This window comes from Crocuta crocuta, unplaced genomic scaffold, assembly GCF_008692635.1.
Source record: "Crocuta crocuta isolate KB4526 unplaced genomic scaffold, BGI_CrCroc_1.0 scaffold56, whole genome shotgun sequence".
NCBI lineage: Eukaryota > Metazoa > Chordata > Mammalia > Carnivora > Hyaenidae > Crocuta > Crocuta crocuta.
In genome coordinates, this window is record NW_027531334.1 from 1179787 (window position 1) to 1197115 (window position 17329).

Below are 17329 nucleotides of genomic sequence, written 5' to 3' on the forward strand. Positions count from 1 at the left end.
GTTACTTAGTATAATACCCTCCAGGTCAATCTGTGTTGTCATAAATGGCAAGATTTCCTTCTTTTTATGACAGGGTAGTATTCCATTGTGTATATATACCACACCTTCTTTATCCATTTATTCATTGATAGACATGTAAGTAGTTTCCATATCTTGTCTATTGTATACAATGGTGCAGTGAACACAGGAATGCATATATTTTTTTCTAATTAGTGTTTTTGTATTTGTATTTTCTGATGTTGAACAATTCTTACATTCCTGGGATAAATTTTCTATAATTATTATGTATTTGTGTGTATATGTGTAAAAATGCATATGCATTTTGCTTTATTTGGTTTGTTATTTCATTTAGAATTTTTGCATCTAAGTTCTTAAATGAGATTGGCTATACTTTTCCTTTCTCATATTCCCTTTTTTACTATCAATTTTGCTATCAATTATTGATCATAAAGTTACTCAGGTTTTCTATTTCTTATTGTATTGAATTTGTTATGTTGCACTTTCCTGGGAAATTGACCATTTCATTTCAGTTTGTAAGTTGACTGCCCTTTAATTGTTTAGTATATTCTCTCATAATATTTTAATGTTTCCTTTATCTTTAGAGATATATTCTCTCCATTCCTAAAGTTTCTAATTAGTGCCTCTTCCTGCTTAGTGTTTAATGATTAATAATATTTTGATAAGTATAGATTTTATTATGTTGAATTTTGACAATTTCATATGATCTAAAGCAATACTTTATTGTCTTTTTAAGAAACTAGTTTCAGCTTTTTAAGGGACCCATTTTTGCTCTCAATTGTGTGTAAGTTCTATGCCATTAATTCTTGTTATATTCTTTATTATTTATTTCCTTCTCCTTTATTTGGGTTTATTCTTCTATTATTTTTTAACTTGCTAAGTTAGATCCTTAGCTAATTAATTTTATAACTTTTTAACATGTAATATTTGCATTAAAGTCATAAATTTTCTACTAAGTACCACTTTAGCTGCATCCCACAGGTTTTGATATGTAGTGTCTTCATTGTTGTTTAGTTTTAAATATTTAATATTTCCATTACGATTTTTTTGATTCATGGAATATTTATAAATGTGTTTTTTAGTTTCCAAATATATAGGGATTTTTGAATTATCTTTTTGCCTTGACTCCTGATATTATTGTATTGTGGTCAGATAATATCCTTTGTAGGATATGAATTCTCTGAGTGTGTTGAGACTTATGGATCAGTTATTGTTGAATTTTATAAATACTACACATAAATTTGTCAAAAACATACAGTCCTCAGTGGGAAAAGTTTCTATACACCAGCTAGTTCAAAATTATTAATTATATTGTTTAAAATGTTTACTGATTTTTTTTAATCTCATGTCTTGAAGTATCTTCTGCCTCATGGTTCACTCTCACTTTGTTCAGAGTTCTGCTGGAATTTCACCTTAGAATATCTTTTTATCAGTGTTCTATCTCAAACACTTGCTTCTTCAAAGGAGAGAGAGAGATAGAGAGGGCGCAAACATGAGCCATAAGACTTTTAACTATAGAGAACAAACTCAGGGTTGCTGGAGGGAGGTGGACTAAATGGGTGACTGGCATTAAGGAGGACACTTGTTGGGATGAACACTGGATGTTATATGTAAGTGATGAATTACTAAATTCTACTCTTGAAACCATTCTTACACTATATGTTATAACTTGAATTTAAATAAAAACTTGAAAAAAATACCTGCTTCTTCACAGCTTCTCTCTCTTTTTCCTCATCCTGCTTTTTCTTTATGGCATTTATTAGTATGGGACATCATATTTTATGTTTTATGTTCATTGTCTCCCTTACTGGAACATACACTTGCTGAACAATGTTTTTTATTCACTATCTTCTGGGTCTAAAATCATACTTGCCTACAACAGGCATTTAATATATAGTTGTTGACTGAATGAACAAAAGAATAGCTATTTCTGATATTATAGTGAGCTTCGTTTTTAGTTGAAAGAGTTTGTTATATGAGAGTTCTGTGGCATTTTACAAAATGTTTTGGCATTCTCTTTTATCCTATGACCCTAGATCTGTGACCCTAAAGAAATCCGGATAGTTTTGTGTTAATTTTTAAACTTGGATTTTATATTCTAAAAGTAAAGTGTAAATGCTGATTTACAGCCTATGGAACATATCTGGGTTTCATATATCTTTCATGTGACTTTCTACCATCCAGAGCCCTAAGAAGAATTCAGGCATTTTTACTGATTCTCCATGCTAGTCTATAGTTTTATCTACTCCTTATGAAGGGGGCATCCATTAATCAGCATGTTTCAGTTGTTCCTCCATGCCTCTCTTTGGATTTAGGCCTTGTCCATTGGCCATGCTTTTGTATTAATATTTCATACAACACCCTATAAGTATCTGGTTATATGTGAATATGATGCTCTAGGGTCCAACAAGGCTTCACCCCCACCCTTGGCTCTAGCTTTGAGTTCTCTTTTCTTTTCTGACAATCAGAGATTTCCTTTCTATCTTTCATTCTAACTTGGCTCAGTTTTTAACTATCAAGATTATCCTAAATATCTGTGTATTTGAAGTGAAGGAGAGATACAATCACATTAGTATAATCTAACATTTATTGCAATTAATAGCATTTCATAGTAGCGTGACTACTTCTTATAGGTCCGTTAGGAACTTTATGTGAAACTTTGTCACGTTTGTTTATAGCATGGTAATTCTTCAGTGGCAGACATACTTCTGTATTGTCATATCAATAATCATATGTGAATTTTTCAAAGAAACTATCTTTAAAAGTTAATATCACACAGTGTGTATCTGTGTGTGTGTGTGTGTGTGATGGGAAGGAGAGGGAGAGGGAGAGAGGTTAGAGCTTAGGTGGGAGAGAGACCGTTGTGAAGAAAGTGATAGTTGAAGAGAGGAGGGGAGCTAGGGCAAGGATGGGGAGTGGATGAGATTGCAGTAAGACAGCTTGTAGCTAAACAAGATAAATCTTTGGCAAAGCTGGTTTAATTCTTTTCAGTGAGGCAGATGAACCATATAGAGGCAAATAAATGATCCTAATGCCAATCTGCTTTCCCCTTCAACTTTTTGGATCTGATTTCTTTTCATATGTAGCGAAATTTGTCCTTTTGCTGTTACCTGAGTGAAGTTGAGAGGTTTGCAGTTACACTCAATTTTTGGCACTTTGTGATTTGTGCTGTACTCATGTCTACAGGGGAAAATCGGTCCCTCGGAGTACAAAGTCACTGTCATCTTGATTGTATGTTAATATCACGTTCTATCACATGATATTAACAAGAACCCAGGATCAGCAAACCTATGGTGTTTTGCAACTGCTTTTCTTCAATATTTTCAGTACATAGCAAGAACATAGGTGATAAAGGAGGTATTCATGTTTCACAAGTGAGTCGAGCACTTCATCCTCTTGCAAATATTGCAATGTTTTGTGATTCTCTTTCATATCTTTCAAAAGGGAAAGAATCTTCAGTTATTTCTTTAATGAATTAGTTACTTTATAAAGATTTTGAGAATGTTACTTTGCAGATAGATTCAACAATCTTATCCCTATTGTGTAATTTAGTGGTAAGCTTTCCACATTCATCTTACCTGGGAAGGTCAAGCTTTTTATGATCTCAAAAAGTCTGATCCTTGTTTTGTACAGACAATTACCTAAATGTTCCCATTATTTAGAATGGATATTTCAACCATCTCAAGGTTTACTTTTGCTAGAATTCTCAAGTGTTTTCATTTATTGAATACTGAATCCAATTGAAGCAGTTTTTATAACATTATCTAAAAATCTTATATTTTCTCATTTTATTTTAAAATTCATGGCTGTATGACACACAGATGTAACTTAATGGTAAACTTTACATTTAAATGTTATAGCTGTAATGTTTTTACAGAAGTCTGATTGAAGCTAAAAAAATATTTTGACATCATAGGCTCTAGAGATTTATGTAGCTAGAAGAGATAAAGCAGAATTGGATGTCAAAAAGGTAGAGTATTGGTTATCACAAATAGAAGGGCTGATAAGCTAATGAAAACTGATTGGCAGTAGAATTTATTAATGCAAATGTAAAGTGAGAATAGAAAATGATAGTGTTACTGATTAATAAATAGTTTATCTCATGACAGTGTGGATCAATGTGGATCATTTAGAATCTTTACACACCAAATGTTAGTTTAATTGTGTAGCTATTTTGGTGTTGGGATACAATTATGAGAAGCATAAAATGGGTTTAAGATTACCTTTGAAAGTAGTTATCAATCAGAATCAAGTAAAGGGGTATTTAGTACTTTGGATATATGAAGGTATATTCTAATGGAGAAATTTAGAAGACCTAAAGGAATTTGAAGGAGAAATAATTATTATGATAGATGTAACGAAAATGTAACTTTAAATAGCCTGACAACATTTTCAATAAAACACTGGCAGAGAAATCAGTAAACATCTTGAAGACAAAGGAATCATGAGCAATGAGCAAAATGAGTTTATTACAAACAAATCGTGTCTGACAAAATTAATAGTTGTTTAAAATAGAATTGCAAAATTAGCATGAATAAAGGGAATATATTTTTTAAACTTCAACCAAGTATTTATTGTGGTTTCTCAAAAATAATTTTAATGTTAGGATACAAATAATCTGATGTATTGGATATTTATGGAAAACCAATGAATCCTTTATGAGGCCAAAATGTAATGCCAAAAATATGCCCAAATTGATTGTGGCATCAGGTGGCAGTGACAAGGGTGACCTGAGGCGTTTAGGTCCCTTGAAATTCACTTCAGTCCCCCCCAGATAGTATTATAATTCATGTAAAATCAACATGCATATTTCACAAAAAAATCTTCTAATACAAGTCCTCATAGTACCCCTTCTAATTAAATTTTGTTGTTAAATCTCCCCTATGTAGAAATTCTGTAGGATTTACTGGTGAATTTAGATCAGTGGTCAACAAATCTGTCCTATTGTTGTTTTTTTTTATTGAAATATAATTGATATATAACAGTATATTAGTTTTACGTGTACAACATTATTATATATATGACTATATTACAAAATGATCACTTCAAGAAGTCTAGTTAACATCCATCACCACACGTAGTTACAATTTTGTATGTGTAGTAAGAACTTTTAAGATCTATTCTCTTAGCAACTTTCAAATGTACAGTATAGTATTTTTAACTATAGTTACCATAATACACATTACATCCCCAGGACTTCTTATTTTGTAACTGGAATTTTGTACCTTTAGACTATCTTTGCCCATTTCACATACAAACCAACCCACCTACACAGCCCCACCTCTCCCTCACACCCTGGCAACTACCAATCTGTTCTTTGTCTCCATGTGTTTAGTTTTTTGTTGTTGTTTTGGAGTGTTTTTGTTTGTATTTTATTTATTTTGTTTACTTTTTAAGTTTTTATTTAAATTCCAGTTAGTTAACATATAGTGTAATATTAGTTACAGGAGTAGGATTTAGTGATTCATCACTTACATATAACATCTGACGCTCATCACAAGTGCCCTTTTTAATACCCATCACCCATTTAACACATCCCTTTGACTACCTACCCACCACTAACCCTCAGTTTTTCCTCCATAGTTAAGAGTCTCTTTTATGGTTTGCCTCCCTCTTTTTTCCCTTATGTTTATATGTTTCATTTCTTAAATTCCACATATGTAAAATTCCATTAGATATAAATAGGATTATATGATATTTGTCTTTCTTTACTGATTTATTTCACTTAGCTTAGAATGCCCTCAAATAGCAGATTTCCTTCTTTTTTATGACTGAATAATATTCCATCCATTGTATATACATGCCCCTTTTTTTTATCCATCCATCCATCTATCAACACTTGTTTCCAAGTGCTTCCAACACTTGTCTTAGCTATTGTAAATAATGCTACACTGAACATTAGGGTGCAGATATCTTTTTGAGAGAGTAATTTCGTTTCTTTTAGGATATACTCAGAAGTGGAAATGCTAGATCATAGGGTAGTTCTATTTTTAAATTTTTGAGGAACCTCCATACTGTTTTCCATAGTGGCTGCACCAATTTACATTCCCATCAACAGTGCACAAAGGTTTCTTTTTCTCCACATCCTCACCAACCCTTTTTGTTTCCTATCTTTTTGAAAATAGCCATTCTAACAGGTGTGAGGAGATTTGGTTTCATTTGCATTTCCCTGATGATCCCACAGTTTTTATAAGTAAAACTTTATTGAAATACAGACATGTCATTTATGTGTTTATTGCCTATGGCTGCTTTCATGAGATGATGGCAGAATTGAATAATTGAGACAGAAACTATATTACCTATAAAGCCAAAAATATTTATCATTTGGCCTTTTACAGAAAGTCTGCTGATCCTTGGTTTAATTGAATGATTTTTTTTAGTATTTAGAAGCATTTAGAACTTTTGTCAAATGTGGGCATAGGTAGAATATTTGTACACTGTATGAGGAAGGCAGTGAATTTGTACATGTTACTATACTTAGGGTCTAGTCATACCCTGCATCTTCCATATTTCATGCATACCAACTCATCCATTTTAGCAATAAACATCCAACATGAGATAATGTGACACTGTCACTGCCTGTATTCAGTTCCATTCAACTGTTCTTGACATTATAAAAGTTGATGATGGTATATCAATAGGTTTAATGGGGGAATATGAAGGGAACTGTGGTTGAGAAAAACAATGATGTTAGTCTTAAGTAACAAAACAAGTTAGGTCTAATTCTATGACATTCTCTTTTGTTTAGAACTCTCAAAATGTCACCAAATGTATTTTGGATCTTTCTTCTAAATGGAATTATGTTAGGGGCACAGTATTCCTTAGTTTGGGATTCAACTTTAAAAAAATCATGTTGTTCACAGTAGGTGCTTAATAAATATTTATGGATTGAATATTAACTCCATAATTATCTTTATATATATTTATTTATTCCTCAGGTACTTGAGGGCTTACTGTATGCCAGGCATAATGTGAGGGGCAAGTGACTTGGCAGTGAATTACATGTAGCTAAACTGATAGTGATCCCTAATGTAGGAAAATAGACAGTGAATGAGTTTTTAAATAAACAAAATGATTGCAGAGAGTGATAACCTGTGAAGAAAAGAAAACTGGATAGTGGAGTAAAGAGTGACTTGAGTCGGAAAGTATGGATAACAGGATAAAGAATAATGAGGTGCCATTTGAACTGATACTGAATGGTGAGAAGGGGAAGCCACCATGAAATTATCTGGAGGTAGAGCCTTAGACAGACAAGTTCAAAAGCCCCAAACAAGTGTGACCTGATAAAGGTTTAGATTGAAGACGGGTGTGTCTGGATCCAAGTAAGAGTTTGTGTATATGTGTTATGTTAATTTAAGATCCATGTTTTGTGTCTGTGTGAGAGTGTTAGTGAGCACAGTGCATAAGGATAGCCCTCTGTATGTATTTCTTTATGATCAGATTTTCAAAATTGAAATATGTCTGAGCTGAAATGAGAGCGATTGAACTGATTGTATCTGAATCATTTTTTGTTGAGTCTCAGAGAAGACCATGCAGAGATGTCTGAATAAGAATAAGAAAAGAAGAGGGGGCGCCTGGGTGGCTTAGTCGGTTAACCGTCCAACTTTCGCTTAGGTCATGATCTCACGGTTCGTGGGTTGGAGCCCCACGTTGGGCTCTGTGCTGACTGCCAGCTCAGAGCCTGGAGCCTGTTACATAGTCTGTGACTCCCTCTCTCTCTGACCCTCCCCTGCTCACGCTGTCTCTCTCTCTCTCTCTCTCCTAGAAATAGTAATCAAAAAAAGAATAAGAAAAGAAGAGAGAAAGCATTGAGATAGAATTCTGGAGAAATCGGAGATTAGCATTTGTTATTTGGCTCCAAGACTATGTAGATTTCAGTTACATGAACACTCCGTAACATATTATAGGCCTCAATAAATGTTTGTCGAATCAATGTATACTGGTTTAAAATCTTATCTGATTGGATTGGAGGGTACTATTTTTGCATTATTTGGAAGACAGAATATGCAATGAAACCAGATTATGGAGGACTTTACAAACCAAACACATTGATATTCTAAATGATTGGGAATCATTAAAGGGAATAAAGTAATAGCTAGATGATTTCCTAATATTTGTTTCATTATGGTATATAGGATGAGTTAGAGACGAAAGGAGCTGAAAATGGTATTTTATTCCAGATATAATTTTTTATTTTGACCATGATTTCATTCCCAGCCTGACTTGGCTGCATTGGAATCAATTACTTCACAAAAATCTCTGGGTCTAATAAAGAAAATCTGCCTCAGTTACCAAGGTTCTTGGTATGCATTCTTACATCTATATTCCTGTTAGTCTTGTGCTGTGCTTTCTTTCCTGTTTATCTGATCTTTAACCATTTTCAAGACTCTGAACATTCTGCCTTATTTTGCCCTTTTATATTTGTATCTCACTGGTACCTGCTTAATTGCATTTATATGTAGGGAGTAATTGAATAAAAAATAAATGGAACAAACTTGTAACTGAGAACTTTTCTGTCCGAACTATAAAACTGGGATTCTTTTTCTTTCTTTTTCCTTTTTTTCTAATCTTCCTTCCCTCCTCTTTTTTCTTTCCCTCTTTCCCCTTCCCTCTCTTTCTCTCTTTCTCTTTCCCTTTCTTCCTTTCTTACCAGCCTTTGTTCTTCATGGGGCTACACAAAATATTAAGGTTGGTGTACTGAGAGCAGATGAGACAAATATGTCAGTCTCTCTGGGAGCTCTGAATCCATCAGTGAGAAGGACATGTCAAGAAAACGTTCATGTTGTTGCAGCTAACTTAGCTACTGGAGCATCTTGTAGGTCCTACCCTTTGGGAACTGTGATTACAACAGTATGGGCCATTCATCCCGTTGTCTTGGTTGGCCTTTAGACTGTATAATCATTCAATTTTGTATCTCACTGGAACTATTTCCAAAAAGGAAATGAGGGGTCAGATTTTACTGTAGGATTTCACGTTCACTGAGATAGTGGCACCTTATTTTTCCATCTGGGCATTTGACCCAGGAAGTGAAGAGCAGTGTATAACTGCCCGCGGCACACACGTGGTGCCAGTTTTGTCAGCAACTTAGGAACAACTCCTTAAATGTTTATGTCTGGGAAAACCAGTATGAATGTGTCTTGCATGGTAGTGAAGAGGTGGACTTGTGTTAATATACAGCCACACAAGAAAACCCATCGGCTCATGAAACTGGAAACAGTATTGTTTGTAAAAGTGCAGACTCTGACCAGACTGGGAGTGAATCCTGGTTCTGCCATTCAGTAGAGCGGAGGTCTTTGTTGAATCACATAACCTCTCTGTGCCTTAGCTTTAAATATCAATAAAGTGTGGATAATGACATCTGGTATCTAGGTACCCACCACCTAGAGTTTTTGTGAGGTGTAAATAAGTAAATACACATAAAGTACTTAGAATAAAACCTCACACAAGGAATGTTTATATATGTGCGGTTATCTGCTAATCTTTAGAAGTAAAGGTGAACATTAAATAGCTTTCTCTCTGACCCTGCCTCCCCTAAGAGTTACTAAGTGTACGAAAACTGTTGCCACTTCCAGAATGTGGAATGATTTGAAAACAGTACTATTTTGTTTTAAAGCTCGAACTCTGGTAGTGCAATTATCCTAAAAGGAAACATACTTAACCTTTAACCAAGACTAAATTAAGCAGAGTTGTTTTTACACTCCCCTTTTAGAAGAAAGGAAACAAATCATAAGAAAGTACTTTATTATTAGAGATGTCTTCAAAAAGCAATTTTAAACATCCTTATTCTGCCTGGGGTCACTGTGTTTTCTGTATAGTCTCCAATGTCTGTCATTTACAATTTTGTAAAATTCGAAGGCAAAGGATTTATTTTGTGGGTCCCTGGACTTCTGGAAATTTATATAAAATTTTGTGAACATGCACACTTTTCTAGAGAAAGAGATCCTTGGTTTTCCCCATCTTCTCAGAGGGGCTTATGACACCCTCTATTCCATCTCCTGACCCCACAAGAAAATAATAAGGACCATTCTCTATGGCAGTATAAATTTTTCATCTTTAATGAAGATAAAATTATAAAACCCTATTTACCAACCAGGAAAATCTGCTAGTATGTCTTTGGTTTTTAGTGAAAAGAATCAAAATAAAAACTTTATTTTCTCTGGTGAACACTTAGCTAGCCAGAAAATTTAATTAGCTGGCCTTCCAGGTAATCAATATTCACTTGTGTGAAGTAGCCGTCATTCTTAGCTGAGCTAGTAGTTTGTCCAGATAAAATGATTAATTTTATTTACTGTTCATTCTTTCTTTTTGTCCTTCTAGTTTCAGAATTATTAACATTTTCCATAGTTTTATAATCATATATTTCTTATGATATGCTTAGGCATAAGAACATTATATAAGTGCTCCAAAGCCAGTATTATATCAATCTCATTAATATAATTTAGTAGAGAATATTTCTACTCATTCTGTCGAAATGTATTGTAGAAAGGAGTTTTCTTGACCTCTGAAATCTTAAAAATGTGTTGTATTTCTAATACACTTATGCAAATGTTTAAATTCACATCTACTTTGATGCTTTTTAATTGCTTTTATTAAAATAGCTTAAAAGAATATTTTAAAATAATTGATTTATGGGTTCTTAGAAAGGGTACACATTCCAAGCTCAAAAACTTTAAAGTTTTTAGTGTAAGGAGATTAAGTAAATAATTCAGAAATGCATTCTGTTTACTTCTTAATAATTAAGCAGGTTAGACTGTGTACTTTTTATAGTCATTGAGTTTTAATTTATTTATTTGTTGGTGTGTTCGTTTTTAAGAATTTATTTAAGGCATTCTGCTATTGGGAAATAAAAATGAACAGAGTAAAGCTGCACATAATAAAGGAAAGGGGATGGGTTACTTTTAAAGAGACAAGTGACAAAAAAAGAAATTGTTTAGATTCTAGGGTTAAAAGAAGTGTTTAGTATATAATCTCTCTGAACTTTTCCCCTCTGTTTGGAAGAGAAACTGAAATACCTTACAGCAAGTATGACTGAGTCAAGTGAATAGTCTTTTGTTGTTGCCCTAGAGCCTGGTTCAATGGAATTTGATTTGATCTTAGATGGCTTCATTATGCAGTTTGGCCAGGTCACTTATGGATTCTTAGAGACGTCTACCATAGAACTTATCAGATTCTCTGGTACTTTAGAAACTCTGGTAATATCTTAAACCAGAATGAATACCTTCATTCTGAGAAGCCCCATTATGGACTAGAACTAAAATTAGCCTTTTCCTGTCTTCGAGGGACTGCATCTTGCCCTCTTAACCATGTATGTACAGGTTCTTTCTGAAGTTTTTTAAGGATTACAACTTTGTTTTCATTTTTCATTATTGATGAGATACAACCAAACTTCATACGTTAATTTTTATTTAATGAGGAAGACTTGTTTTCTCTGATTATTGGTAGAGAATAGCCTTTTGCAGATTCTGTTTATTTTGTTCTAAGTTATCATTGCTTGCTATTAATTTTTACTCATTTGAAATTATAACTATAGTGGTTCTATCACTGACACTGATGCATGTTTTATCTGTTTTCTCTTATTATAGTATGCTATAAATATACCCAAAAACTTCTTAAGTTTTCTACATTCCAGGCTGTGTATTTCTTTGAAAACTTAAAGATGTGATCGATTAAAGTTTGGCTTCCAGGAATCTAATAGATACCATTACAGGTGGTTGCTGTTTTTGCCAAATCTTATTTTTCTTTCTTTTCTTTTTTTAATTCTCTTTCTTTCCTTCCTCCTCATTCCATCTTCTTTTATGTTTATAAAAAGTAATTTGTGTTTATTGTAGAAAATTTGGAAAGAAATAACAAGAAGAAAAGAAAAGAAAAATATCTGCCATAATGTTACTCTCTTAGATCAGTACTAGGAAGAATTTAGTGTATAGGTCCTTACATGCTTTTTCTAATGCATAAATGTTTTTTCTGACTCATATATACACACATACATAAGATCTACATTTATTTACTCATATTGTGTGCAGACTATATCATATAAAAAATTATTAAAAATTAGGGCACCTGGGTGGGTTAATCAGTTAAGCGTCCAACTTTGGCTCAGTCATAATATGGTTCTCAAGCCCGGCGTTGAGGTCTGCTTAGAATCTAGAACCCGCTTCAGATTCTGTATCTCCCTCTCTCTCTGCCCTTCCCTCACTCATGCTCTGTCTCTCTCTGTCTCTCAAAAAAAAAACAAAAACATTAAAAAAATTTAAAAGCATTGTTAAAAATTGTTACTTATTCTGACCACTTTGCAACCTGTTATTTTAAGTTTACTTATTTATTTTTGAAAGAAAGTGCATGTGCACATGCACACACTAGTGGGGGAGGGGCAGAGAGAAAGAGAATGGATGCTGGGCTCCATGCAGGGCTGGATCCAGGGCTGGAACTCACAACCCGTGAAATCATGACCTGAGCTGAAATCAAAGTCAGGCACTTAACTGACTCTGCCACCCAGGCGCCTCTACAACCTGCCTTTTAAGCTTTATGATGCTTTGTAAATTTTCACTTCCTGTATTTAATGAAAGCTTATTATTGTATCACATCATTTATTTAACCAGTTCACTGTTATGGAGTATTTAGGCTATTTTTGCACTTTTTCAGTACAGTTTAATTATTAAAAAATATTCATTACAGATTTATATTATTTTATATATCTTAGCTTGTGTAGCTCCTCTTAATGAATTTCTTATTCGTTTGAAAAAATGAGATATTTGTTTCATTCATTTATTTACTAAGATTAACTCTATGATGTCATATACATTAAAAATATTTCTTTTTGTTGTTGGCCTCAATTTTATTCAAGATATTTTTTGGCTTTAGGGGCGCCTGGGTGGCTCAGTTGGTTAAGCTTCCAACTTCGGCTCAGTTCATGATCTCGCCGTTCGTGGGTTTGAGCCCCGCATCCGGTTCTGTGCTGGCAGCTCAGATCCCGGAGCTTGTTTCAGATTCTGTGTCTCCCAATTTCTCTCTGCCGCTCCCCCAATCATGTTCTGTCTCTTTCTCATAAATAAACTATGAATTTTTTTAAAAAAGATATTTCTTGGCTTTGAAAAAATTTTAATTTTAAGTAGTCAAATTCATAAATCCTTATGTTTATGTTATAATCCACTACTGATGATGTGGCTTAAAAGGCCTTCTCACCTTGGAGTTCAGAAAATTATATACACATGCTTTCTTTTTTAAAAAAATTTTAAATGTTCTATTTATTTTTTAGAGAGAGAGGAGACAGAAAGACAGAGCGTGAGTGGGGGAGGGGGAGAAAGAGAGGGAGACACAGAATCGGAAGCGGGCTCTAGGCTCTGAGCTGTCAGGCCTGATGAGGGACTGGAATCCACAGACCGTGAGATCATGACCTGAGCCGAAGTTGGATGCTTAACTGAATGAGCCACCCAGGTGCCCTTATACATGTGTTTTCTTATAGCTCTTTGATTACGTATTATATTCAGATGTATCAATCATCTGATTTATATTTTGGTGATTGGGAGGAGGTAGAGAACAATCTCAACACTGAAAATGCTGCCCCATACTGGAGTCCCTATGGTCTGTTCCACTAGTCTGTCTCTTCTACTGCCGGTACCACACCATCACTTATATTTCAATCTTTGGTAAAAATGAACCTTGTTCTCTACTCATTTGCTGCAGAGTCAAAACCTAATACTTGATATTTTTTTTTGTTGTAACCTCTTATTTGGTTTTATTTATTTTTTAAATTTTGGAAGGCAGCTGTGCTCACCACTATACCACCAATGCTATTTTTAAAATTTTGGACTAACTTTAAAGCATCAGAACTACTAAAGATAATTTTAGCCAAATTTAATTAAACAAAGATGTATTGAATGTTTGCTATATACCAGTCCCTGTGCTTATGTTAGGAAGACCTAAAGAATCGTAAGCCTGTGGGGGCGTCTGGGTGGCTTAGTCAGTTAAGCATCCGACTTTCGCTTAGGTCATGATCTCGCGGTTCGTGGGTTCGAGCCCCGCGTCGGGCTCTGTGCTGACTGCCAGCTCAGGGCCTGGAGCCTGTTTTAGAGTATGTGACTCCCTCTCTCTCTCACCCTCCCCTTCTGACGCTCTCTCTCGCTCTCCTAGAAATAAATAAAACATTAAAAAAAAAAAAAGAATCGTAAGCCTTTGAGGTAGAGTCCTTGTGGTAGGAAAATGTATTAATCTGATGGAGGCAAACAGAGCATGTAAATGGTCAAGATAGTGGCCTAATATCGGTAACCTCATTTTTTTCTGATTCCTTTTACTCTTTTCTTTTTAAAACTATGACCTACTGACTCTAGACATTTTATATGTTTTTCCTTCTTTTAAATCCAGAAAAGATTACGTGACAGTGATTTATCAGAGTCAGATTCACTCAGCCATATGAAATATGACTTTTTCATATTCATATAGTCTGTTTACTATTTCTAATTAATGAACGGTAGTTGTGTCTTCCTATTTTCTGTTCTGTAAGTTTTTATTGAATATTTGCTAGGCATTTAAGGAGCTATAGGGAAAGAAAAGTGAATGTCTGAAAAATTTAAAATTTAGTGGGGAAATTCATTATTTACAAAAATAAGAGAGTATACTCTGGTTTCTCTTCAGATCGTATAAATCTTTCGCCTTTTACAAAAATAAGAGTGATATAATAAAATAATAGTTATTGAATATTGCTTGCTGTGTGCATTGTACAAAGCAAGGTAGTATATATTAACTTTTTTCCTTTTGTAATAGCCGGTAATAGTCCCCCAGATATTTTTTTTGACTCTCTCACTTCATGCACAGTTTTCCTTATTGTCACCTCCTTTGAGAGCTTTCCTGTCCAAACCCATTTAAAATATCAGCCCATGTAACTCTCAATGCCATTACCTTGTGGTTTGCACTCACTGTACTAACTATATGACATTGTAAGTTTAACAACTTATTTGCTTATTTGCTTTCCACTCCTAGAATGAATATTGAATGGAAGACTAAACAATGGGTTGTAGAAGTTCAGAGTTGCAAAACAGCAAAGTTTAATATATAAAATTTAACTTCTTTAAGCCTCAATTTCATTATCTGTAAATGGATGTAGACCTAGTGCCTGTCTCATAGGTTGGTCAGGCTGTTCATTCTTTCATTCAGTAAGTATTCATTGATCTTAGTTTGTGGCAGACACTCTTCATGAAATTGGGAATACGGTGAAAAATACAGCATCTGTCCTCTGGCACTTCTATTCTAGTCTGGGAGACAATACGTAAATAAAAATTACTTTATAATATATCATGTAATGGCCAAATTAATTTTTTCCAAATTAAAATTTCTCCACCTCATCCCTACAGTCTGAACATTTTTTCCCTCTTCTTTGTTATCCTCTGTTTATCCATGATGGATGGTTCTGATCTCATTCATCCTAAAAGATTCTAATTTTCAATGCCTCTTCTAAAGTTTGGTGTTGCAGAATAATTGTATTACTCATGTATCCTAACTATGACAGGGATATCACCTTCCCTTTCTCGATCCCATTTATCAGTACAGCTTAAACTCAGGTTTGTTTTGGTTTCCTAGTATAGTTTGTTGTTTGATTCTTTGTTTTTCCTTCATAAAATATTATTAATGCATATTAAATATCCAACCAATTAAAATCCTTAGATCTTTTGTCATTTTAATGTGTTTTTTTGTGTTTATTTTTTACTGTAGATGCACTGGCTGATAGGATTGGCTTATGTTTATGTATGCATTTCCATTAGTAAAACTGCTTTTGAGACTTTGAATGGCTAAATCTCTGTGGAGATTATTAGTAAATATGACATCAAGGTCATCATTGAGATTTCATAGCAAATTTAGAGGGTAGCTTTCCGAGGACATAAAATATCAAATTCAGTTTTTAATAGAGTTGTTTCTATTTAATTTTTTTTTATATTCCAACTCACTAAACTGGCTTTAAAGGCACCTCAACATCCTGCCTGCTTCACTGTTCCCAGTCCTAGCTTTGATTCTCTACTATCAAACATTTGGACGGACAGGAATGTAAAAGTGCCTCATCCATTTGTTTGACATTCCTAACTCCAAATCTGAGGAGGACCCTAGAGTCATAGCCTTTCTTGCTGAGACAGGAAACGCAAAGCCATGTTCTAATGTCAGTGCAATAGGTACTGTGCACCAGTTCGAGCTATATTAAACATGTTACCCTCTGCTCCCTGTTTCGTTCCATCCACTTATTTTTCATTCTCTGGATTATCTTCCCTTATGCAATCTCTTTAACCTCATTTATTGTTTTGGGGACAGCACCTGTGTTTTGTCTTTGAATTTCTCCTACCTCATCAGTACTTACCAGTATATTATACAAAGTAGATTTTTACAAAATCTCTGATAATGAAGAATAAACAAATACATGGGATAAAAACTACTTAGAATTAGCTTTTTCATTTATAAAAACATAAATGAAAAAACCTTTAATTACATAAATAAATAAATTCTAATAATACTGTAATAAATATCCTTGTCTACATCTAAACCCTATACACACAGTGATTTAAATTGTGTATTTGTGCCACACTTTACTATGTACTTGTACCGCACATATGCAAATGAATGTGTTAGCCTTTATTTTTCTTTTGAAAACTATAGATATTAGTTGACATATAAATTCAGCTACATCTCATGACTGGTCATAAATATGCTTTGGCAATGTAAATTGTTTACTTCACAATTTTTAATTTTAAGTATTTTCTTTTTAAAGGCACACAAAAACAAGTATTAAGAATTGCCCTTTGAGACTCTGAAGGCTGAAGGTAATGTCCAGTGATATTTTCTTGAATGGGTTTTATCTTCTTGAATATTTCATAATATTTAAGGCCTTGGGTTTACTGCCTCAGGTCTTTCCTTTACTGCCCTTTAACACATTAAATATCTTTTTTCTATGTCTACATAAAAATAATCTGAAATTATAAGTCAAAAAAGAAGAACCTCTGTGTTATCTTAGAATGTCTCAGCCTACTTGGGTGTTACTGTATGTTTTCTTCCTTCTCTATGGGAATGCATGATGGCCCTTTCCTCGTTTTGAAATCAGTTTGGAACTCTTCTGCATTTATACCTTGCCCTTTTCTTAAATAGACTGACTCAAAGCCAAGAAGTCAGCACCCATTCCTCCTCGGGAAGAGGTTTACAACTAACCATAAGAGATAAAATGCATTTGTTGCAGACAACAAAACTGTGCAGGAAACCATGCAGATGAGATTTAGTGGCTACTCGTAGCCAGAAGTCCAGAATTTCAGGCAAGAAGTTTACAATAGACTTGTGTTGCTGC

General features: G+C 34.0%; 1 long non-coding RNA gene across 4 annotated transcripts in view; it reads left to right on the top strand.

The window, feature by feature from the left end:
* LOC144238104 (uncharacterized) overlaps positions 1–17329 on the top strand; it is a 531162-nt gene that overhangs the window by 133725 nt on the left and 380108 nt on the right. For 3 of the 4 annotated variants that reach the window (XR_013337018.1, XR_013337017.1, XR_013337016.1), the window contains one exon: positions 16763–16814. This is a non-coding gene — a long non-coding RNA (uncharacterized LOC144238104). Of the gene's footprint in view, positions 1–1571; positions 1629–16762; positions 16815–17329 lie in introns of those variants that run through there. The other variant, XR_013337019.1, reaches the window with a different exon arrangement.